This window comes from Sabethes cyaneus, chromosome 2 (assembly GCF_943734655.1).
Source record: "Sabethes cyaneus chromosome 2, idSabCyanKW18_F2, whole genome shotgun sequence".
Taxonomy (NCBI): Eukaryota; Metazoa; Arthropoda; class Insecta; order Diptera; family Culicidae; genus Sabethes; species Sabethes cyaneus.
This window is the reverse complement of record NC_071354.1, coordinates 206,833,818-206,858,268: the sequence shown is the minus strand read 5'-3', so window position 1 is coordinate 206,858,268 and position 24,451 is coordinate 206,833,818. Positions and strand designations below refer to the sequence as shown.

General features: G+C 40.3%; 1 protein-coding gene across 1 annotated transcript in view; it reads left to right on the top strand.

Annotated features, from left to right (window-relative positions):
- LOC128734096 (uncharacterized) overlaps positions 1–24,451 on the top strand; it is a 143,599-nt gene that overhangs the window by 107,417 nt on the left and 11,731 nt on the right. The gene's annotated exons all lie outside the window — the stretch shown is intronic.

Below are 24,451 nucleotides of genomic sequence, written 5' to 3'. Positions count from 1 at the left end.
ACTACAACTACTTTGTACCAACCATACTAGTAGGGAGAAAGCTTAGCTACTACACCCGTTTCGATCATGACATTCTGGTTTTATTCAACAGACTTTGCAGTCAGATGTTGCTAGTGCTACAATATTGACTATTGAGTCGACTAGCCCTTTTATAACCTAACACAAGATAGTTGGTGCAAAACTTGCCTAACGTCCATTATGCCTACAATGCATTATGACTTACGCACATTATGCCTGTCATCCATTATGCCTATCGTCCATTATGCCAAACGTCTGCATGCCTTATGGGATACATTCACAAAAAATGCTATAAAAGACAATAAGAACGACGAAATGATTCCAAGAGTAACCCAAAACGCCACAAAAGACGATAAAACGATGACAACATTTCGCTTAAAAGAGGCATAAAAGATATAAAATAAAGATGATAAATAGCTAACAGGTTAAAAAGGCTTGTTACACCAGTGTCGTATCACGAGGCCGACTGGCAGTTGCAGCTATATATTTTACATTTAGTTGTGAACAATAAAGGTCAGAAGACACTGTGGTTCGCATCATAGCTACTACCTCGAAGTTGAAAATTGTACTGATTTTACGGGGCAATTCTAGGCTGATTCGGGTTAACAGGCTTGTTATTTCCTCACTCATTGTGCAAAAAGTGCAACTTTCTTTTTCAACACAATGAGCAGAACTGCTGTCAGAAATGAGAAATAAATCCACACAAGGAGAAACAGACTAAACATAAAGAGAAAAACTGACGCGCACTTCTTATTGCGCTCTTTAAATGAGAAACTTTCGGTTTCGCTCTCGGCCCAACCGGTGCGCGAACAGAAACTCTAGACTCAGAGGCGTCAAGGCAATCACAAGTCGTTAAATTTGGAATCTTAACGCAGAATTACCTTTGTTTATAACGGGATTTTCCTGTAGGTGTGCGTCAAGAAGCAAGCGCATGGAAATTTCAATGTTGCCATATCTAAATATCATTTTTCGCACTATTGCCGTTGTGACATGCCTAACCATATGATGCAGTTGCGTCCACGGGCAGCCAAACTCAACTGAATATACTAAATGTGCATTAATGGATTAATATTTTTCTGACGGCAATGACCGCTATTTACAATCGTCGTTTTTTCTCAACGCACTACCAACGTCATTCGTCAGCGCATCGCATCAACGTATTCAAAGTGTAATTAGTCGTGATCAATTCTGCCAATTTCAAAAGCAGTTTTTTTGTTTGAAACAAAAATTCTGTTTATGAAAATATATTTGCTATGTGCAGGCTGGCAAGATGAATGCGATACACTCAAGTCGCTTTTTACGCGCAGGATACGTCCCGCGTAAATCAAAACCGCGTAAAAAAACCGTGTAAAAAAACCGCGTAAATTCCGAAAACCGCGTAAAAATAGTCGCGTAAATAAAGCGCGTATAAAAAAACCGCGTAAAAAGCGACTTCAGTGTTTTTACATTTTTATAAACAGAATCCCGGATGTGAGCCCAAAAGCTGCTTCCGATATTGGGATTTCCTGCGAAAAGTTAATGACTGCTAGTTACCCGTTAACATTCTGTAGCTCCTCAATAAGTAGCGCAATGTGCGGTTGCACATACAACTGCGTTCAGCAAGAAAGAGAAAAGTCAAAATGAAACAGAGAAGAATAAATCGCGCTGAAGGCTGAGCACAGCTTGAATTTTTCTCTTCTCTTTTTTTCTTCTGAGGAGGAATCATCCCTGCGGGTTAATATCCAGCTAGCACCAAATCGTACATCAATGTACGAAAATTATCACTTAATAAACTCGAAATCATAACTACACTCAAAATTATCTGCACATAACTAATGGAAAATTTGCCTTTGAAAATCCTTATGATTATTATGTGCCACATATAAACACAATCCGCCCAGAAGTACACATGAAAATTATATGCATGTGAATAGTATGTGCAAATTTTAAAGGTAAATTTTAAAAACACATAAATGGTAACTGTTTGGCACATAAAGTGCATTTACTGGACACATGGAAAAAATCTATGTGTGAAACACATAGAAACTATACCAAAAGTTTTCACAGTGTACATCTTAATGAAGTGCGTCGAAGTTGCTTTTCAGTCGTATTTAATGATAATAACTGGCACACATACATTGACATTGAGGTCGTCTGCGAAGGTTAGGAATTGGCTACTCTTGATGAAGATCGTACCTCTCGTTTCGATGCCCGCTCTCCGGATCTCAACTTCAATAGCGATATTGAATAACATATAGGACGGGGGGCTTCGTAGCCGCAAGGTTACCGAGTCTGCTTTGATAAGCGTGTGGTCGTGGGTTCGAATCTTAGTAGAATCAAGCCATTCGATGTCAAGTGACTTTAGCATGGGTTTACTCTTAGGCCCCTCTTTCACCCTTCCTTCATGATGAATTCTTTATTTACCCACTGAAGCCTCTTGATCCTATAGTTAAGTGTACTGGTCACAGGAACGAATGAGTCCTCGCCAGGGACGGCTATAATACGGGATAGTACTGGCAGCGAAGAATTAGTGGATAAAGTAGATCCTGGTTTGAAGGAAGGGTAAAACCCCAATGCACACAAGCATGCATAAAATTTAATAACCATATCGCTCACTCAATAGCGATTATAACAAAAAGAAATGTAGTGCAGGTCATACAAGGAGGATATCACAATCATACAGGGTCAGGATATCACAATAGATCAACTATACTGGTCGCAGTGATGAGTCCACACATGGAAAAAACATATAGGACAGTCTATCCCCTTGCCAAAACCCTCTGCACGATTAGAGAGATTCGAAAGTGTTACCGAAATGCGCACGTAGCACATTACTCACTCCAGGGTAAATAGCTTTGATGAGCCGCGTCAGTTTGTTCGGAAAACCATACTCGTCCACAGAGTTGGAAGATCAGTGATTTTGATAAAATCTGTGAATTATCGCCACACGCACAGATCACGATCCGTACAGATCATGACAAACAGTCAATCTTTAGCGTTGATCACAAGATTTTGTTCTCTAAATAGTCTCAGCAGTCGATCATAGTGTTACATTTTACTTAGCTGGGAGAGAAAAGGTCACACATGTTGTTTGTATTGCGATTCATACGATGCACACAACCAATCGTCTATATCTGTTGCATTGCTCAACGCAATCATGCAATGAACATGATCTGACATGAGGTTTGTCATAATCTGCACGGATCGCGACAAAGTGTTTGTCGCTTACAAGTAGTGATGTCAATAAATCTGAATATGATCGCTTCTATGATTTTGATCGCTAGAAGCGACTTTTTTTCCATCTCTGCTCGTGCATTATCTGCCATAGCTATTCGCGCTCGACAGTATCGTATGCTGCCCTGAAATCCACGATAGACACATTGTACTCCCGACATGTCTGGAGGATTTGTCGAAGAGTAAAAATTGGATTCGTATAGTAGTACTAAATCTGGGAGAGCACTTGGTAGGCGGCGCACAATGGGATGGATTCGAAAAAAGACGTAGGTTCATCGATGTTTGTGATGAAACTGTTAAAGATATCAACTTACTGTCTTTTGCGATGTTTCTTCGTTTTGTGAGAACTTTCTAATAGTATTGGAAAATTGAGGCTTAAAAGGATAACACAACAGATAGAAAAAATAACTTTTTAGTTTCAAGCTTAACATCTTCGATTGGTAAGAAACATTAGTAACGTAGTGTAGTTTAGTTGTAGTGTAGGGGTTACTCGTGTAAACATCGATTTATAGGCATGCTAAAGTCTAATAGAATTCACTCGAATACTAATGCCACTTGGTGAAAAACTTCTGAAACTTTTTCCTCTGTTTGAAAGATCTTGATCTGTGGATCAAGTTTACTGAAAACAGTAATTTTCTTTATTATTGGAATCCCGAGATATACCGAGATAAAGTTAACGGTTCATAGGCCTTGTACAAAATACAATAGCGCGAGTAACGGAGGGTTAAGTGAAAAAAAAAAAACGGAGCGAAACTTATGGGTGCCCCCTTAATATTGTTTTTTTTTTCACATAGCTCTTTTATTTCAACTCATATTAACATGAAATGTTCTGCAAAGTTGTAGACAATACTAATTTGCATATTTTTGTAGAATAGGAAAATACAATCTCCAACTGCCGGTTTTTAAATTGTTTAATATTTTGCTTTTTTAGCCCAAGCAGCAGTGTGAGTTTTATTGTACTCTTATGATGGTCTTCAGGACTAGTTTCGGTAAATGCCATTATAAGAGTGTAATAAAACCCAAATTGATACTTGGGAGTGCAAACTCTAAGGGGGTATTTCTTGTGCAGTAGGGTAGCAGAATGTAGTAGCTGACTTATAATGTTTTTATCCACTCTTCATGCATAAGAATTTGTATAAATCACAATGGGTTCTCATGGGCCATATGAGTAAACTTCATTTAAGTTTATCAGTTTTAAGCGTAATGCCGCGGTAATTAGAGCAATCGCCCTTTTTGTAGATGGGACAGACTGCATCTTTCATCCACTCTTCCGGTAGTTGCTCCTTTTCCCAAATCCTTTGACATTTTTGTAGAGCTTTGTCGGTTCTATTGGCGGCCACCAGTGATATTGGTATTATAGAGTGTAGAGTATCTATGTTTACTCTACCAGCGTTACCAGCGAAGATGGATTCTTTGTATCCAAATGAACTGTCAAAACGTGAATCCAAAAGAGGATGACGTCAATATATCCTATTCGACTCTTGAGAATGTTACAGTTATTGTAATTTTTTCGTTGCCTCTACCTGTGTTTACTCTACTTCTACTATATATATATTTGGTATTAGCAGCGAAAAATCAGTAATAGACGTCAAACCACAAAAAACAACCGCGTCGGGTTTGTTTTTGGAGTTCGACGCCACGCTTAATCGTAATTGATCTATTTGCGACTCCGCTATGATGAAATTTCTAGTATTTCTATTTGATTTTGCTGAAGATACGAACTTATCCTCGAATACCTCCCATCGACTTTCGACTACGCTGTGGCTTAACCTGAGCGGTCATTTTATTCTACCATCTCTTCATAGCTATAGCATTCCGACTCATCTGATCACTCATTTTCAACTTCCGCTTAAGAATAGCCCATGTATCTCGATCGAGCAAAATTGGGGACAAAAAGCTGGGTTGGGGTATATTTCGACCGAATTCAACCCGTTAGACTGCACGACCCGGCACGACTGAAGAGTCTCTCGGCTGCAATGGCAGCTAGCTGAATCTGTCAAACACTTTACGGGAACATTCAGTGATTTGATATATATGGCAAGATGCAGGTTTTCAGGCAATCTGCTTTATAGATGAGTTCATAGTCGGAACCTTGGTTTTCTAGCCCTATCTAATCCGCCGTAGCTAATCCCTAGTCCCTTGCTAGATTAGGAATATTTATTTATTTATTTCATATTAAATTTCCATAGTAAAATCATAGCCAAATCCATCTTCACATACGTTACGTCGTTCATAAGAAAGCATCCCTTGTTATAACCTTGTTGTACAACTCCCGAGCGCGACTTAAGGCCCCTAGGTTCTGCTTCAGTATTCGGCATGATTGCTTGCTAGCATGAAATGAACGATAACCGTAACGCAAAAGCGTTTTCCGAACTGGAGTTCCTGTAAAAATTTATTTTACGGCAGAGTCCCTGGTTTCCCTGGTTTATTACAACAGATCTCACCCAAGCAACACAGCTTGTTATAGAACAGTATAATATTACATATATCAGAACTTCTCTATTACCTGAAAAGCGCAAAAAAATTAAGTCTAATGAAACAAGTATTGAAAGAAGTATGTATCAGGTTATTTCGTACCAATTTAAAACGTTATTATAGCATAAGCTACAACTTGTTCTTCCAGGAGTTTAAATTTAGTAATGGAGACATAATAAAAACTTCGTGTTGACATGTTGACAAAACAAACATTATATATCTGATATGAACTGTCAAATAAATTCATGTTATCCCAAAACATCTCAAAACTTTAATAATAACGACATGTGTTTTCACAGTACGTTTATAGTATTCTTAAGCGACTACTTTCCACGAATATTATTTTCTAACTAGTTTTGTGTGTTACTTGGGCAATACCTTTTAAGGTACTCGCCGATTGCAAGTTCCACTACGACGTTTATTGTGTTCCTTCCGAACGATAGTTTTCCGTTCATGGAAACGTACAAAAATGCTGCACATGGAGGATTTGGCCAATTTCAATTAGGTATTTCGCAATTTGTTGGTGTTCAAAATGAATTTTCTTCTTTTGGCTTCTATCTGTCACAATTTGATTTTAAACAAATGGTGTGTAATTTCCACGGAAAAGGCAGATCATTCCAAATAAATTACTGTCAAATGATTTCAAATCTGACCACAACGATCGCTGTAGAATAAAACAGGCAATGCATCCAGATATTAAGTTGGTCGGGGACTACTCTGTCGGCTAGCTCTCACAGTAGTGACATCGGGTTGGATTGCTAATCCGGCGGAGAATTTTTTTGAGATGGAAATTTTCTAGATTTGCGTCAGAGCATGATGCGCCGCAGTGCTTCTCACTAACATGCCAATAAATTGTATCGAAAGTCTCTTAATTAACGACTGCATTAAAAAATGGACTATTTTCGGATGGTGCGAACTAAAACTACAAAAGATAACTCAATGGAACAAATTTTTATTGAATTCGGTGTTTATTAAGCCTGTACAAAAAAGGGCAGCGTTATCAGTTGCTTTGCGGCAGCCATGATGAAAACAGTAAAACAACTACGCTCGATGCTTTGTTCGTACTGACAGCCCCACCCAGGATCTGGGCATGGGAAACAAATGGATAGTGAGACCTACTTGATACTGGATAGCAACGACTGGCAGCAGATCAGGTGATTTACGTTTCCCGTCAATGAGGTAAGCGATGACGTTAAATATGTCTCCCACACCAGGTTCCGGGGTTGAGCTAGCAGTACGAACAAAGTATCGAGCGTAGTTGTTTGACTGTTTTTGCCATGGCTCCCACAAATCAACTGATTACACTGTCAAATTTTATATGAAAGTACAGGCTTATAAACGTAGGATTCAAGGAAAATGTGTTCCTTCGAGTTATCTTTTGTAGTTCTTTTGTCACGCCATCCAAAATTAGTAAAATTTTTTAAATGCGTACAGTATTATGCTTAGTTAATCGAGATCACATAGCAATAGCTTACTTCACTGACTGATTTGATTCTTTTGAAATAGGACGAACTCAGCCCCTGCCGCATCTGTTTCCACCGCAAATTTTGACTTCATTTCATCCGCACCATCCCATTGTATTCCAATATTGAAGGATACATGCTACAAGTGACATTTTCATTACTGTCTGCGCGAACAGGCAGCAACAATCGCTGCGACGCGGCCAGCAACGCGCCGGCGGCGGCAACGGCAGGCGACGCTGGCGAAGACAGCTCAAAGAACCTTTCCTTTTGTGGCGGAACGCCGCCGCCGCCGTCACGCGGAGGTATTGAATGATATTGAGTTAATTATAACCATTATATAAATGATCACTTATTAATAATAATAATCGATCGGAAGCGACAGGCTGGGAGCGTACTACTACCGTGTCTACTAAGCTTCTGGGAATGCACACACCCAGCCAGCAGCCGAAGTGCCCGAGTTCGAAGCAGCTGGCTGCAGCTCGTTCGAGACTTATAATGTGCAGAAAATAAGCAATTAACACCTCGTCGCAGCAGATTCTGTGCCCCGGTGGTGGGATGGGTTGGGAAGGAGGCCTTTGGAGAAGGGTCGGACTAAAAATGCACTGTGCAGCAGCGCAGCGGCGGCGCGTGAATTGAACAATGCACTTACGTTGACGATTTAACTTAAATGTGTGCGCCCGAGCGGAGGATGTGCTGCGATCTGGCGGCTGCCGGAGGGCGAGGGAGACTGCCTTTTTAGAAGCGAAACGAACAAACTGCGGATGGGAATCGATTGTCGCATAAATTTTATTAAATTTAGCGTGCCGTTCTCTTTGCGCGTCAGACAGACAAATGAATGAAGGCGAACGAATATGGGACTGGATCGGTTGTATAATCAATTATGTAAAGTTACGAGCTAGAGCAAGGTGTACTCAAAGTTGTAAAATCGAGTGTGGCGACGTTGAGAATTTTTTGGTGGATAATTTATGGCCAATACCTTAACTGATACCATCATCCGTGCGTAGATGGCGGGTGAGATAAAGTACGCAGTGAGTGGATTAAAATGAAAAGTAAAAATGATCGTCATCGTCTAGCAAAACATTTTACGAGCAACTAAACTCGTTGCTCGTGTGCAAGAACAAATGTAGCAGACTCGCTCATTATTGTAAAACTTGCTTAACGAACTGTCGAACAAGCCTCTTGTTCGAGCGAAAAGGAACAATTTTCAGAACTACGTATTTAATTCGTGTTACATATATAACGAAGGTTGCAATGTTTTCTCAGTCAGTGCTGCGATTATTAATCTCGCATGCGAAACCAGCCAGTTTGTATCAGTTTATATATAAATTTGAGTTGTAATCATATCGCCTTCATTACGACAAATTACAACTTATGACCGTTACTGCAACTGCAACGCACCTATTGCCTGCCACGCGGTTGACCCGCAGCATTCAGCACGACCCCTTTTCGAGCGAACCCGAGACCGGTCGTGTTTCTCTCCGTGTGGCTTCAGAATTTCCCGCGGTCACCACACCGGCGGCGATGGTGCACGCCCTGATGCTGTCAGCAATTACAATTACAATAACTATTATTACTATCATCGGGCAGTAAAATATCAGCGCATGTGTTTGCTTGCCAGTGTGTGTAAATTTATATGCTCGTCTTGTTGCCAATTGCAGATTGCAACTTTGATTGCCCTGCTCCGCTCGGTATTCGGACCGTTCGGTTGGAAATTAGCGTACATGATCGTTGGTTTTTTTCCGTTCCAAAGGCCGGTAGATCGAGTTCTACTCACCGCCGCTACGGCCACCGTCGTCGTCGTCGTCCTCGTCGTCCTCGTCCTCGTCATCGTCACCGTCACGTCATCCGTAAGCGCCTCGGGTGACTTGTTGGTCTTCGGTCGGTTGGCAAGGCGTAAGAGAGATCTCACCGTTCGTATGTTGCCCGTACCGGAAAGTATAATTTTACCACCGCGGCACGGGGAGTGAAATTGTAGATATTTAATTCCAGCGAAGGGAATTTGTAATACAGTCTTGCGCGCGTCTAATGAGATTAAGCTGCGGTTGCAGGAAGGAGAGAAAAATCTGCACCGACTGCAGTCGTTGGTTGATCTGATGCGATGCGATTTTTTTTTATCAAATCTCAATTGCATGTTTCCTGCGGAGTGTGTCATAAAAAAAAGTCAATACATGGCTACGAATTAATACAGCAAACCGACATTGTGAAACTCTCCGATTAAGTCGTCTAGGCCACTGCACTTTCAGCTCAGATTGTTCAGTCAACCTTCTCTGATTGGCAAAGTATGGCATTTAATCAGCAGTAGTGATTCGATTACAGTAGCACCTCTGGACAAACCAGAGCCAGCTCAAAACCACAGCAGTGATCTGCTACGTTTTGTTCAGAAGTGATCGAAAGTGTGCACGCTAGCGTGCCTAGGATGGGGCAAACCTTTTAAGAGAATCAACCTTTCAAGAACGCTCCAACTGAAATTTTCCAATACTCTCACGCATCGCTTGTTTTGAAAATTCATACCTCATAAACCAACCGCCTTAGAACAAACATTTTTATGAAAATGCAAAAATAGATTTCAGATGAATCAAGGAAAAATGTTTCAAAAATATGCAAGATAGTATTTTTCTCTAGAGGCATTTTCATAAAAATTAGTACCAGTATCATGCAGCAAGTTGCAGACGAAATACGAATCTGTCTGTGAACGTATTGGATATATAAGGATATATAAGAAATTGTGTCATCTTCCTCAATCTACGAATTCTATTCAGCTCATGGAAAGACCGTTCGGTTGGAACGACATATTACAAAACAACACAAAAATGATTCATTGGAAAGGGAGAAAATTTCGATATAGACCAAAAATATATTGGGTTGTGCAATGGCAAATAGGGCTAGCACCTACGCTCTTTCGATTGGTACCCGAAAGTTTTATTAACTAAACTACTGCCGCCCGTTATATTAGGTAGTCTAATACATAGTTTGGTTCTATTCTCCAATTCTATCATTCTACATTCGCACCACTCCTCTTGCGACATTATTATTTTTATGTGACTGTTCTTTGTTTCTACCCCTGAGAAGATAGACTATTATCGGGTCGATCAGTGCGGTAGAAACAGGAAACACGTTGCCGACAGTTAACCGCCACGGGGTGTTTTTCCATTTTATTTACTTGTATATGACTCTGAACCTGTCCATAAAAGAGTTTACGTCATGACCACGTATAAAATTATATTATATAACCTGTCACAAAATTCACACCCCCCTCCCCCCATAAGCAGTGGACGTCATAATTGGGCGTTCTCTAGTTGGGCTGAAATGTCAAAATCCACTGTCAAAATGAATCGTTTGAGGGATCTAGAAATGCGATTCAAGATCATATTTATTAAATTTATCATGATATTTAGGATCATATATCGCTGGACTTAACGTTACGGATTACGTCTAACTTTTTAGTTAGAGACATTGTGGTATATTTGCGCTTTGTCACTGTTCTCCCCGACAATAGAGCCATTGCCTGTTTAAAAACAAAATAGTCATATCAACAGTCGGTTATCAGGCATCATACTTGAATGCAATGACAGCAGATCGAATGTTTACTTATATAACCAAAACCAAAAATATAACCAAATAACCAGTATAACCAAAAAAAATTACAAATACAATTTAATATTAAAAGAAAACCAAACAAATTTAACAAAAATACCTTAAAAGACCCAAGAACGAACCTAATAACACAAAACTGACAAGAAATAATACGATTTGATACAAAAATGACAAAAGAATATAAAAAATGACACACTCAAAAAAATCAGCACGTCAAGTTTACGTGAAAACACAGGTAATTCTCATCCATCACATTTTTCATGTAACATTCACGTGAATTGTTGATAACTCGCACTCATACTAACCAGTTTACGTGCGATCCTGGTAAATTTGATCAACTTTCCCATTAACTAGTACATGAAGGTCATGTCAGTTGCTGTACAGAAGTTTACATGATTTTTCACGTAGATGCAACGCGTCAATTTTTTCTCCGACGCAAAAAATGCAAGGAAAATTAAACAATCTGTAGCTATAAAAATAGATTTCTGTCTGTCTGTCCCTATGTTCCTTATAGAATCGTAAACTACTGAACCGATCGGCGTGAAAATTTGCATATAGGAGTTTTTGGGCCCAGGAAAGGTTCTCTCGATGGCAAAATACCCCTCCCCCGCTAAGCGGGGGGGGGGGGGGGGGGCTCCCATACAAATCTATGCCTATAAAAATGGATTTCTGTCTGTCCTATGTTACTTGTAGAATCGAAAACTACTGAAACGATCGGAGTGAAAATTTGCATGTAGGGGTTTTTGGTGCCACGGAAGGTTCTTATGATAGCTATACCTATAAAAATGGATTTCTGTCTGTCTGCCCGAATGTTCCTTATAGAATCCAAAACTACTGAACCAATCGGCGTGAAAATTTGCATATAGGGGTTTTTGGGGCCAGGGAAGGTTCTTATGATGGTTAGAGCCCCTCCCCCCACTAAGAGGGGGGGCTCCAATACAAATTAAACACAAATTTCTGCATAACTCGAGAACTAATCAAGCAAATGAAACAAAATTTAGCATGTGGGTGTTTTTGCAGGCAATTTTTTTTTCTATGGTGAATTGAGACCCTTTCCTTCTTTAGGAGCGGAATAATGACCCCTTTTAGGAGGAGGGGGGGTCGCATACAAATGAAATACAAATTTCCTCATAACTCGAGAAGTAATCAAGCAAATGGAACCAAATTTGGCATGTGGGGGGTTTTAAAGGCAGGAATTTTTTTAATGATGGTTTGAGACCCCTCACCCCTGTGGTAGACAAATAAAACAGAAATTTTTGCGGAACTCAAAAACTAATCGAACTCGAGAAATTTTAGAGTCTTTCATAAAACATTGATCAATAACAAGACCATAAAACTATCAATAACATTAGATAATTCATCGCGAGATGGCCACAGGCCGCGAGTGTTGCCAGCGACTTCCCGTCGGAAGCGCCGGCCACTGCGGGGGACAGCCCTCCGTAGAGATCACCTCTATTTAGGTTTATTTATTTTCCTAGATCTACCGGCCTCTATTACTTTCCTTCAGTTGGGTCACCCCTGCGAAATGGTACTTTCTACGAAAAAATTTTCCGTGAAATGATTCATCCCGCGTAAGGTTTTTCGCGAAATGGTATTCTGCGAAACATTATATTCCGCGTTATCGTCAACCGAGAATTGGTGTTCCGCAAAATGGTATTCGGCGAAATGGTTTGGAATTATGGCGAATATTTAAATGCTATCCGCCTTATTTTATCAGGCTAAGCGCTGGGGGGGGGGAATTGTTTTCTACTTTACTGTGAGGAAAATTTGTATATTAAAACACCCATAAACTGCCCAGACACTTGAAAAACTCGAGATTGTGACAAAGGTCATCCGAGATTCACGATTTATGTACAACACAGTTTAATTTGTGGCAAGACGAAGTTTGTCGGGTCAGCTAGTTAACAAATAAATATGTGACACAAAATATCCCCAATAAAAAAGTAAATCTATTCCTTTAAAAATGGATTTCTATCTGTCTGTCCGTATGTTCCTTATAGAATCGAAAACTGCTGAACGGGTCGACGTGAAAATTTGCATGTAGGGGTTTTTAGGGCCGAAGAAGGTTTTTATGATGGTTAGAGACCTCTCCCCCCACTAAAAGGGGGTCTCCCATATAAATGAAATACAAATTTCCTCAGAACTCTAGAACTAATCAAGCAAATGTAACCAAATTTGGCATGTGAATGTTTTTCGAGGCAAGATTTTTTTCTATGATGAATTAGGACCCCTCCCCACTTTAGCACACAAATACAAATACTAATGAAATATACTCTACAAATGAAATATAAATTTCCTCATACCTCTAGAACTAATCAAGCAAATTTGGCATGTGGGTGTTTTGGGAGGCAAATTTTTTTTTTCTATAGTGCATTGATACCCCTCTTCTCTTTAGGAGGGGAATTATGACCCCTCCCCCTATAAGAGGAAACGCTCCCATAGACATGAAATACAAATTTCCTCATAACTAGAGAACTAATCAACCAAATGAAACCAAATTTGACATGTGGAGGGTATTGGAGGCAGGAATTTTTTTAGTATGGTTTTAGACCCCTCACCCCTGTGGTAATAATAATCACCCCTGGGGGATAAGGACTCTCATACAAATAAAACAGAAATTTGTGCGTAACTCAAAAACTAATCGAACTCCAAACATTTTAGACTCTTTAATAAAACATTAGTCAATAACAAGACCAGCAAAAACTATCAATAGTAACACTAGATGATTTCTGAAAGGGGGAATAGGGTGTCCGTTAATAAGAGGGATGTTCAAAAACGTGAAAAAGGTTTATTGTCGATTTATAGGGATTACCTAGAAGAAGACAGATTTACCGCAAGTGGTAACAGGAGGGGAACTGACAAAGGAAGTAGACATATTACGATCAGCCACACAGGTAGCTATAAATGTTTATAACGGTCGTTTTTACAATAAATTAACGTAGAAGACGGCAGAAAAAAGTAATGAACCAATGATATTGATAGGGTTCCAAACAGAACGGGAACAAGGCGTGCAAAGAAAAGAGCGAAAAATTAGGTAAGGAAGGTCCATTGAAGCAATACTTAAGAAATTGTGACCGCTGCTCTTGACGTAGGACTTCGTCTTTCAGGAAGATACCTGGTATATGGGGTCATTCTAAAAAATCAAAATATGCGAGCGTCACGAAAAAATGATAGCTGTTGAGCGTTAATAACTTAGCGGTTACCAGATCAATTTTCAATATTTTAGATATCCTATTGATTTCAAAGTACGCACTGTTGAAGAATTAAAAATAATGTAGCATTGTCCAACTTCTCGTCTCATGTTTGGTTGGAAAAGTGGGAGAACGATTGGTAATAAAAACAATTTTTTTGGGAAGGGAGGAATGTCTTATGCGAGGAATGATTAATTGAGTGTACTGGAAAATTATCGATATAGACCTAAAAGATTTCGGGTAGTCCAATGCCAGGTGGGATTCGAGCGCAATAAACAGACAATAAAGAATCAAATATACATTAAAATAAAATTAAGCAAGGAGGCACAAAGAGATTCCTGAATATGAAAATAGAAAAATAGCAAAGACAAATTCAATAAAATAGATCCTCAACAAGAGAAAAAAATAACACAAAAATTAACAGAACTGACGCGTACATGATGCACCAATAATACAAAAATACATGGAAAAAGATAGGAAAAAGAGTAGTACAAGAGGTGAAGGGCAAATCATTGGACTACAAATTAAATATATGTCTGCAGCCAAATTCCTAGACCGCCTGCCGACCCTACAGACACTTTGCGTAATCTTCCCACGGCATCTTCATGCTTCGCATGCTTCTTTTCGATGATGCAATCCGGAAACGTTCTAAAGCCAAACTGGCCGGAAACAAGCAACAACTGGTCGTAAGCCTCTTGTTACAGTACCAGTGCAGTCCAGTGGTTGCAGTCCACTGTTCAAATACGAAGACGTGATGCAGACCGTCCGTCTGTCCGTTCATCCGTCTGTCAAGGATAACTGGGAGGTGAAAAATGGTACTGTCGAGAAGCACATGGCGGATGGCGTTTTTTTTCTGTAAGTACGGGCTGAATGTGGTTACTTTGTCGTTGTTGGGGTCCAGCCGGAAACATAAAAACGACACAAATCACAATCCCACTGGCACAGCAGCGGCGGAGGTAGAATTAGCAATCATCCGCGGTTTATGGCCAAGGCTGTGATGGAAAGGTTTTACTTTTCATAAAAATGCATTCTCGCTTTGCTTACGGCGGCGGGCGAAGCAGGGCCCAATATGACGTTATATTCCCACAGCAGCAGTCTTCTGTTGGTTGAGGAAAATCCCGGTGAAAACGGTTGTGACGTAGAGTGTGGAACAATCCGCGTCATCGCTGGGAAAATTTTTCTCCAGATTTACGATTTTGCTTTTTTTTTCTCCACCCACAGTGACTGACGATTATGCTCGTATGGTCATTCACTTTCGAAGTGGCGACGGCGACGGCGATCTTGATGAGGAGACAAAACATCAGGCATGTCCGGAGCAGCCGATGCCACTTGAGTCGACTCTGGGGAAGTGGAGGTCACCCTAGCATCACCGCCGTGCCGCCCGTCACCTTGGTCCCGCGGTGACGTTGCGGTGGTGAGATACATACTTAAAAGCTCAAGTGGCCTGCTTCGAAGGTCGTTAAGGATAATGATGCCGATTCACTGTGGCCTCCCTCCCACGGGAGTGGCTTCTGTTTCCAAAAATGACATATGTTGGTTGTTGCACTGCTGGTATGGGGAAGCGTCTGAATTTGCATTCAACCAGCAGCCCCCGGTAAAGTGGTTTGCTGTTGACCTCGCGATTCAAAATTGCGGGAAAATCCCGAGATAGTGAGATGACTACTATTCGTTGTGATTGTTAAACAAGGGATAATTCACGATATGGTCCAGCTCCAACGTTGACAGAAAATTTGTCTTGCGAAGATAAAATGTTTTCGAATGTATTTTACTAGCCAATCGGCATTGCCAACAGATGATGTGATCATGAGGCTATTAATTGAGTGTATCGATAATTTGTGTTGGGACTTAGCTGATCGCGTTGTTACAATGTTATTCACTGCCTGTGTAATGATCGTACCCTCTTTGCTTTTGCCGCAGGCGGCATCTTATACTTGAGCAAAAATAATGTGTACAACAAAGTATTATTCTGTATCTTATCTGAGAGATGTTGGAAATTATTAATCTTCATCGGCAATTCATGGCAAATGGTCGATTTTAATGATCTGGTGTAGAATCCGAAGGTTCTTTATTTCACGTATTGTTAAGTTCAAGTGCTCCATAGCCTCAAGTCACTTTTAATAGTATTCGCAATTGAACATTCTTCTTTTATATTTACAGTCTTGATTAAAAGTAGATTAAGATTGGGTTGCATGCCTTTAAAAAGCGAAACTAGACGTCACTTTTGAGCCAACCAGCAGCGTGGCGAAGAATTATAATAACAAAGCATTTTGTGGCAAAAATAGTAAAATATCTCAGTGCATCAAGGACAGTTACACCAAGCGACTTTCGTTCTAATCATTCATCTTCATGTGTCATGATTCGTTCAGCGACTGCGTCCCATCGCAGTCGTCTACCTCTATCTAGCCGGCTTACTTACTAATTCATCCGCGCTAATCCAACCGAACACCCGTCAACCAGTGTTGTCAGCCACTCTAGGGGGTTCTTTGCGGACAGCGCGTCATATCTCATCATCCGTTCAATAAATATATAACCGTTTTAGCTCGCCACAACCCATCAGCCATCCGAGGCTGGTCCTCCACGCCGCTGCGCCGCCCCATGCCGCACCAGACTGCATGTGTCAATGCACGTTGTCGATGCAATTCGTTATTTTATTATGCAGTTGACACATTCCCCCTTCCCTCAAATGCTGTACCCGCTCTTCGAATACCACCAGGTTCCTCTAGCTGGTATCGAGGCGTAAGCTGTCAAATCACACGCTCTCCATCAGTGTGGACGGAGAAGAGTGCACCCATGAACAAGACAAACAGTGATAATTACTTTTACATAACATGCTTGATTCCTTTCCTACGGGACTCCTACAACCATCGGGGTGGAACTGCGAGGATGGCTATGGGTGGCAGCTTCGACTGGATGAAGTTTACGTTCTTTGCTTTTCGCACGACCAGTACCTTACCTGTGTCAGTTGTCTGATTTACGTTTCTAAGATTACCTCCTGGACGGGGTTCGATACTTTACCGTTTGTAATTCTCACAAATAACTTATAGTACAATGTTTTAAAATACGGTCATTCCAGTTTTAGTTGTTTGAAATCACAGGGTTCGAAATTACTCTCTAGTTCCGAACCAAATGCGAAGCATAGTTAAGTCTCACCATCAACCAAAGCAGTAGTTTTTCCCATTACCATGCAGCGCCATGATTTATGACGATCAACATTGTTAAAGACCGGTGCAGGGCGATTAAATACTGGTAAACTATTGAGCTTCCTACAAGGTTTCGTTCTGATTGCTTAACTTATTGCATCGATCAGATCGTGCAGACTCAACCCTTTCACTACCCAGTGAAGCGGTTGTATATCATCCTTTCAAAACACTATACCAAATACTGCCCGTCCGTCCAATGAATGGTGCAGAAGATTATGCCCCTCTAACAATATTGGTAAAAAAAATCTTCAGCAAACCTCAGATTGGTAGTAAAAAAAAGTAACAAATGGAAATCCTTCTGCGGCCTGAACGCTGCATGGGGCTTCTCTAACTGTGAAGATTACGATTGTCTGGCGGAGATAACAATCGTGCGCACGCGAAATTCCTTATATTGACGATTGTCTGGGGCTCTCCGGCGGGTTGCTAAACAGCTTTGACGATCCGTGTCGAGGATGCACATTTTGATTTAAATATACCTATACTGGCAAAACTGAAACTCGTTTGAACTTGGACTGCGATTGAGACCTGCCATAAGGCAGGTAAAAGATGAAATATATGATAATTTGATTAAGAGCGACTGACTACAGCGTAAAGGTTTTACGGCTGGTACAATCTTCTAAGATGAGATGAGTTCGAAGGGAAGCAATTGCTATGATTGCTAATGAAAGATCAATACTTGTTAACTACAACAATGGCTGCATAAGAGGTATTATTGTTTATTTTACTGCAAATAACGATGCTCTCACAATAGGCTTAAACCGGTGAAGTTTTTTTGCTGAGTGACCTCTTAGAAGGCTTGTAGCTGATGAAAATAAATTACCACAGCCATGACCTGTTCTACTCCCTTCTTTAATCACCCCAAACAAGTATAAAACAAATTAATTTGTTGTTAGTAAGGCTTGTTCGCGACAAAATCTGGACACCTCAATTTTGCAATAAAACAAATTTGCTAGGAGTTTAATCTATGATACAATTGTATACCATTTATGTGTGTATCGTTAATAATTACCAAACAAATTAACATTACTTATTTGGTCTGCATGAAAGATTGGCGAACTTTGGAGTTTACCCTTGCCATGAGGGTCAGTGCAGACTTGTTGGCAACCAATTTAGCTGCGTTTGTCCGAGATTTTCGAACTTTATCTATAGTTGTTGCTTGTTGTTTGTGCTCTCTCTTCACCAAAGCCCAATACCGCTCGATGGAGCGTAACTCTGAACAGTTAGGTTGATTCGCCTCCTTCGGTGCAATATGGACTCCATTAGCATCATACCATTCCAAAATCTTTGGCATAGTGACAGAATGCCAAATCAAGCCAAAACAGCGAGGGTACATCATGACTCTGTAGGAACGGTAACAATCATTTCTGCAGGCATTCTTCACGGTATATTTCCTTGTGAACCGTTCCCGTAGTGATGTAACTTTTGCTTGCTCGACCACAGCTGCATATGGCCTGCCATACTAAATATTTTTTGGGGAACTTGGCTTTCTTCTTTGTCCTAAAATGCTCTGCAACGCCATTCCGTTTCATGGCAGTGTAAAAAGCCATACCAGAAAACTGTTTAAAGTCTTCTAGGACATACATTTCATCGTCCATTATAACGCATGGAAACTTCGTTAAATATTCGCGATAAAGCTTACGAGCGCGTGTTTTGGCCGTCGTATTTTGCTTATCATTACGGTTTAGCACAGTCCTCACCTTGAAAGACTTCATGCCTTGTCGTTGCTTAGAAGTGTGCACGAAAGTTGGCGACATTTTTATTTTACGAGCAATGGTTCGTACAGAAAGATCTGGTCTCTTCCGTAATATTTGTTTTACCTTCGCATCCTTGTGGTGGTTTCTCAGATCCGTTTTTATTCCACTTCCCTTCTTCCTAGCTGTTGTCAAGCGAGTATCGAACGATTTTAAAACACTGTGAACAGTTTTTGGAGGAAATCCAAGTTTTTTGGCAAGTTTTCTTAACGAGAGACCCGGATTTTCATTGCGACCGCACACAATTGCTTTTCGCACCTGCTCTTCTTTCGACGCCATTTTACGCTGAGCGCTTGTAATATAAACAAATGTTATATTTTCAAAGAGAACAGACATACGTCTACCACTCTGCAAAATATTTCACTCAGTGTTAATGTATTTCCGAAGCTGTGTGTGTTTAGGGGTGTTCAAATTTTGGCGCGAACAAGCCTTAATACTAAGCATGTGATTAATATAATCGAAAAATTGCAAATTGCAATTACAAACTATGTTTTCAAATTAGTTTGACTTGCTTTTGAAACACGGAACAAAATATCTAGTAAATTCGTGTAATGAACCAGCAATCATGACAAGAAGACATCATGATCATGAAGCTTACTTTATACTTTATATACTACTATCTATACTTATAAAAATGAATTTCTGTCTGTCTGTCTGTCTGTCTGTCTGTCTGTCTGTCTGTCTGTCTGTCTGTCTGTCTGTCTGTCTGTCTGTCTGTCTGTCTGTCTGTCTGTCTGTCTGTCTGTCTGTCTGTCTGTCTGTCTGTCTGTCTGTCTGTCTGTCTGTCTGTCTGTCTGTCTGTCTGTCTGTCTGTCTGTCTGTCTGTCTGTCTGTCTGTCTGTCTGTCTGTCTGTCTGTCTGTCTGTCTGTCTGTCTGTCTGTCTGTCTGTCTGTCTGTCTGTCTGTCTGTCTGTCTGTCTGTCTGTCTGTCTGTCTGTCTGTCTGTCTGTCTGTCTGTCTGTCTGTCTGTCTGTCTGTCTGTCTGTCTGTCTGTCTGTCTGTCTGTCTGTCTGTCTGTCTGTCTGTCTGTCTGTCTGTCTGTCTGTCTGTCTGTCTGTCTGTCTGTCTGTCTGTCTGTCTGTCTGTCTGTCTGTCTGTCTGTCTGTCTGTCTGTCTGTCTGTCTGTCTGTCTGTCTGTCTGTCTGTCTGTCTGTCTGTCTGTCTGTCTGTCTGTCTGTCTGTCTGTCTGTCTGTCTGTCTGTCTGTCTGTCTGTCTGTCTGTCTGTCTGTCTGTCTGTCTGTCTGTCTGTCTGTCTGTCTGTCTGTCTGTCTGTCTGTCTGTCTGTCTGTCTGTCTGTCTGTCTGTCTGTCTGTCTGTCTGTCTGTCTGTCTGTCTGTCTGTCTGTCTGTCTGTCTGTCTGTCTGTCTGTCTGTCTGTCTGTCTGTCTGTCTGTCTGTCTGTCTGTCTGTCTGTCTGTCTGTCTGTCTGTCTGTCTGTCTGTCTGTCTGTCTGTCTGTCTGTCTGTCTGTCTGTCTGTCTGTCTGTCTGTCTGTCTGTCTGTCTGTCTGTCTGTCTGTCTGTCTGTCTGTCTGTCTGTCTGTCTGTCTGTCTGTCTGTCTGTCTGTCTGTCTGTCTGTCTGTCTGTCTGTCTGTCTGTCTGTCTGTCTGTCTGTCTGTCTGTCTGTCTGTCTGTCTGTCTGTCTGTCTGTCTGTCTGTCTGTCTGTCTGTCTGTCTGTCTGTCTGTCTGTCTGTCTGTCTGTCTGTCTGTCTGTCTGTCTGTCTGTCTGTCTGTCTGTCTGTCTGTCTGTCTGTCTGTCTGTCTGTCTGTCTGTCTGTCTGTCTGTCTGTCTGTCTGTCTGTCTGTCTGTCTGTCTGTCTGTCTGTCTGTCTGTCTGTCTGTCTGTCTGTCTGTCTGTCTGTCTGTCTGTCTGTCTGTCTGTCTGTCTGTCTGTCTGTCTGTCTGTCTGTCTGTCTGTCTGTCTGTCTGTCTGTCTGTCTGTCTGTCTGTCTGTCTGTCGGGATGTTCCTTATAGAATCGTAAACTACTGAACCAATCGGCGTGAAAATTCGCATGTAAAGGTTTTTGGGGCCGGGAAGGTTCTCCTGATGGTTAGAGACCACTCCCCCCACTAAGAGGGGGCGCTCCTATACAAATAAAACACAAATTTCTGCATAACTCGAGAACTAATCAAGCAAATGGCACAAAATTTGGCATGTGGGTGTTTTTGGAGACCAGAATTTTTTCTATGGTGAATTGAAACCCCTCCCCTCTTTACAAGGGGAATTATGACTCCACTACCCTTTAAGAGGGGGGAGGGGACTTCCACACAAATGAAATACAAATTTCCTCATAACTCGAGAACTAATCAATCAAATGGAACCTTATTTGGCATGTGAAGGTTTTTGGAGGCAAGAATTTTTTCTATGGTGAATTAGGACCCCTCCCCACTTTTGGAGAGGGGGCTCCCATACAAATGAAATACAAATTTCCTCGTAACCCCAGAACTAATCAAGCAAGTGGAACCAAACTTAGCATGTGGGTATTTTTGTAGGCAAATTTTTTTTCTATGGCGGGATGTCGTCGTAAGGGACGATTCAAATATGACGTCCACCAAATTTCTGCTTTTTTAGACCCCCCTCCCCCCTCTGTCCGATTGTGTCACAAAACTCAACCTCCCCCTCCCCCCTTTGGACGTCACACAAACCTAAAATAGAAATAAAAAGCGTGTTAAAAGTAAAAGTGTTTTATAAAAATAGCTTAGTCTTTTAAGAAGTAGTGTTAGATTAAAAAATCATAGAAAATAACAGTCGCGTATTTTCTTGAAAAAAAGAAATTTAAATTTCTCCGGATTAACTGATCTTAAAGTTATCTTTTAAACGAAATTATAAAAAGATTCCACGTTTTGTTAACTTTCTCCACCCAGCGAGTACACTTTTACAGATTTTTTACAGATTTTTTTTACCGAGTTGCTGTATGTAATTTTATTAGTAAAAAATATTTTTATGGGCACGATTTATGAACTGCGAACAAAGGTTCTAACAACCTTCAATTACAAATCGTCACAAATCAATGAAGAAATGAGGTTTTGGTTTCAATTGAAGAGCACCGCTCCGCTTTAAAATAGCTTCAATCTGCATCGGCGAGGCAGGTTTCACTACATCGTGACGATAGTTTTTAAAGTTTATTTTGTACTTGTCTATCAAATATTTAGTAAAAGGCTAGAAACTTTGATTGCAAATGAACTGAAATTTATTTACATATATCCTTTAATGTAACGCATGGTATAATTAATCTAGTGTAGTAACGATTAGCCTAGTGCCCGACTTTCGGCGCCGTCAGCTGAAACAATTACCAGCATCAATTGAAGCTTGCTTGAAAGATTCTGTTCAACAAATGAAACAAGTCGCTTTTTGAGTGAAGAGAAGATAGGAGAGAATCAGCTTCATTTATTTGTTTCGACGATGTCGGGTCCTCTTGCGATCTTCTGAAGTAAGACAAGTTCGAAAATCGAAATAAATCGATGAGTTTTTGTAGCCTTTTTCTGAGAATAAATTTTCTTCGGCGGATGTCACATTTGCCTAGACCCCCTCCCCCCCTCTGTCACAACCTGTCACAAAATTGACACCCCCCTCCCCCCATAAGCAGTGGACGTCATTATTGAATGATCCCTAAGACGTTATCAAACGAAATCTTGCCGGATGAAACAGGGGCGGAACACACTTTTAAAGAAGTCACCACCGCTATCTAAACTATATATAGCTCTATATTTAATATTTAATAACTTACTATCATTCGGGCACAGCTCATTGTTGCTAACTTAACTTAATTGCTTACTTATTGGATTTCCATTGTAATGTTTCTCTTTATAAATCCTTGAGCCTGAACAAAGTTCTAAACTAAGTGGTTAACGTATCTCTAATAAATTACAATTACAATTACAATTACAATTACAATTACAATTACAATTACAATTACAATTACAATTACAATTACAATTACAATTACAATTACTGCATAGGACGCTGTAAGTAGAGAGTTATAGTCACTTTCGATGATACGTAGACGATTAATGTTTTCTACAGATCTCGCACTAAAGAAACGTCTTTTCGGACCTTATCGCGTAAATTTCAGAGCTAAGATTTGTGGCTAATAGTGGCCGTGCTAACTCTGCGACGTAGTACAAATGCATCGAATATATCATACAACGTATCTGATAGAAGGCAGTTACCATCTGCTTACAACAACCTGAGATCACATTTTTTAAGGTGGAGGGCAATGTCGTCTATCGTGACATTGCTGTAATTTGGCATCGTGAATAGCTCGTTTAGTAACAGCGAGTTAATAATACAGTAATTGAAACAAAATTTGGGCAAATTTTTATTTTATTTATCAAAAATGAAACGTTTTCCATTACCCATCCAAATCTACAAATCTTACAATCAGCATCATTGAGATCCTAAACACCATCTGACCAGACGTTCGCATGAACGATCTCAGCGGGAACGGCAGAAGACGTCTTCTTTATGACTAAATTTCCAAAACATATTCCCCTGAGATCGTCGTTGCGAAGTTGCTTAACTAACAACCGACAACCGAAAGGATGCCAGCTGCTGTTTCTGTACACCTTACATTGTTGCTAAATGGAAGACCCGTCCACCTCTGAGGCTGTGACTTATGAATATATGATAATTATATGTGTTAAAAAATTTACTACCGCAAAATGGGTGATGGATTGTAGAATCGTGTTTCTATATTTCTGAGATTTGAAAAAAAGGTTTATCGCCGATGGACTTCAGAAGGTTTTATCGCAATTTGATGGTTACTTACCAACGATAATATTTCCCGGAAGATTTATGTTGAAGCGAGTGGAACAGCAGGTAAATATACATTAATCGGTGAATTAATGCGGATACGAAAAAAATCCAATAAGAGTCAAAGAAAAAATCTACTGTGAAGCGTTTTTCTACTTGTGTGTTTTCCTGAACAATTTAAAAAAAAATTTATATTTTTAGAAAAAAACTGAGATTAGGCAGTTCTTGTTGAATTATTTCAGGACAGTTTCTTCCATTGATTGCTAACTCGGTTCGTATGTTTTGGTAAATTGGTAAATTGGTAAATTTTCAAATTTTCACCCGTAAGGAATCTTCACGAAAAAATACATTTTCAAGCAAACATTGTTGCGCGGAATAGCTTAAGCGATCAAATCAAACCGATCTTTGACGATACATGCACATCCAATCTTCCTACTTAAATTTTACCATCCTTTTCCATCAGTTATCGATTGGGGCAGACAACTGCTTATCTAACAGAGGTCGAAAAAAAATTTATAGTTAATTAAAAAACTATAAATCGGCAAAATCATGCGCCAATAACGCCTACCTTGATATAAAAAGTGCGATCAAATTGTCATAAAACGCTTAATCCGCCCAAATAAGTCAGGATCGTTCTAATGGACCAATAAAATTAACATCGTCTGGACTGGATTTTATTCCTTCTGGATACGCGCTATACCCTAAACGAAAATAAACTTTAAAACCTGTTTATTGCTCTCGGTTTCGACGGGCATGACTTTATTGTTGCTTTTAGTTAAAATTACATTTAAA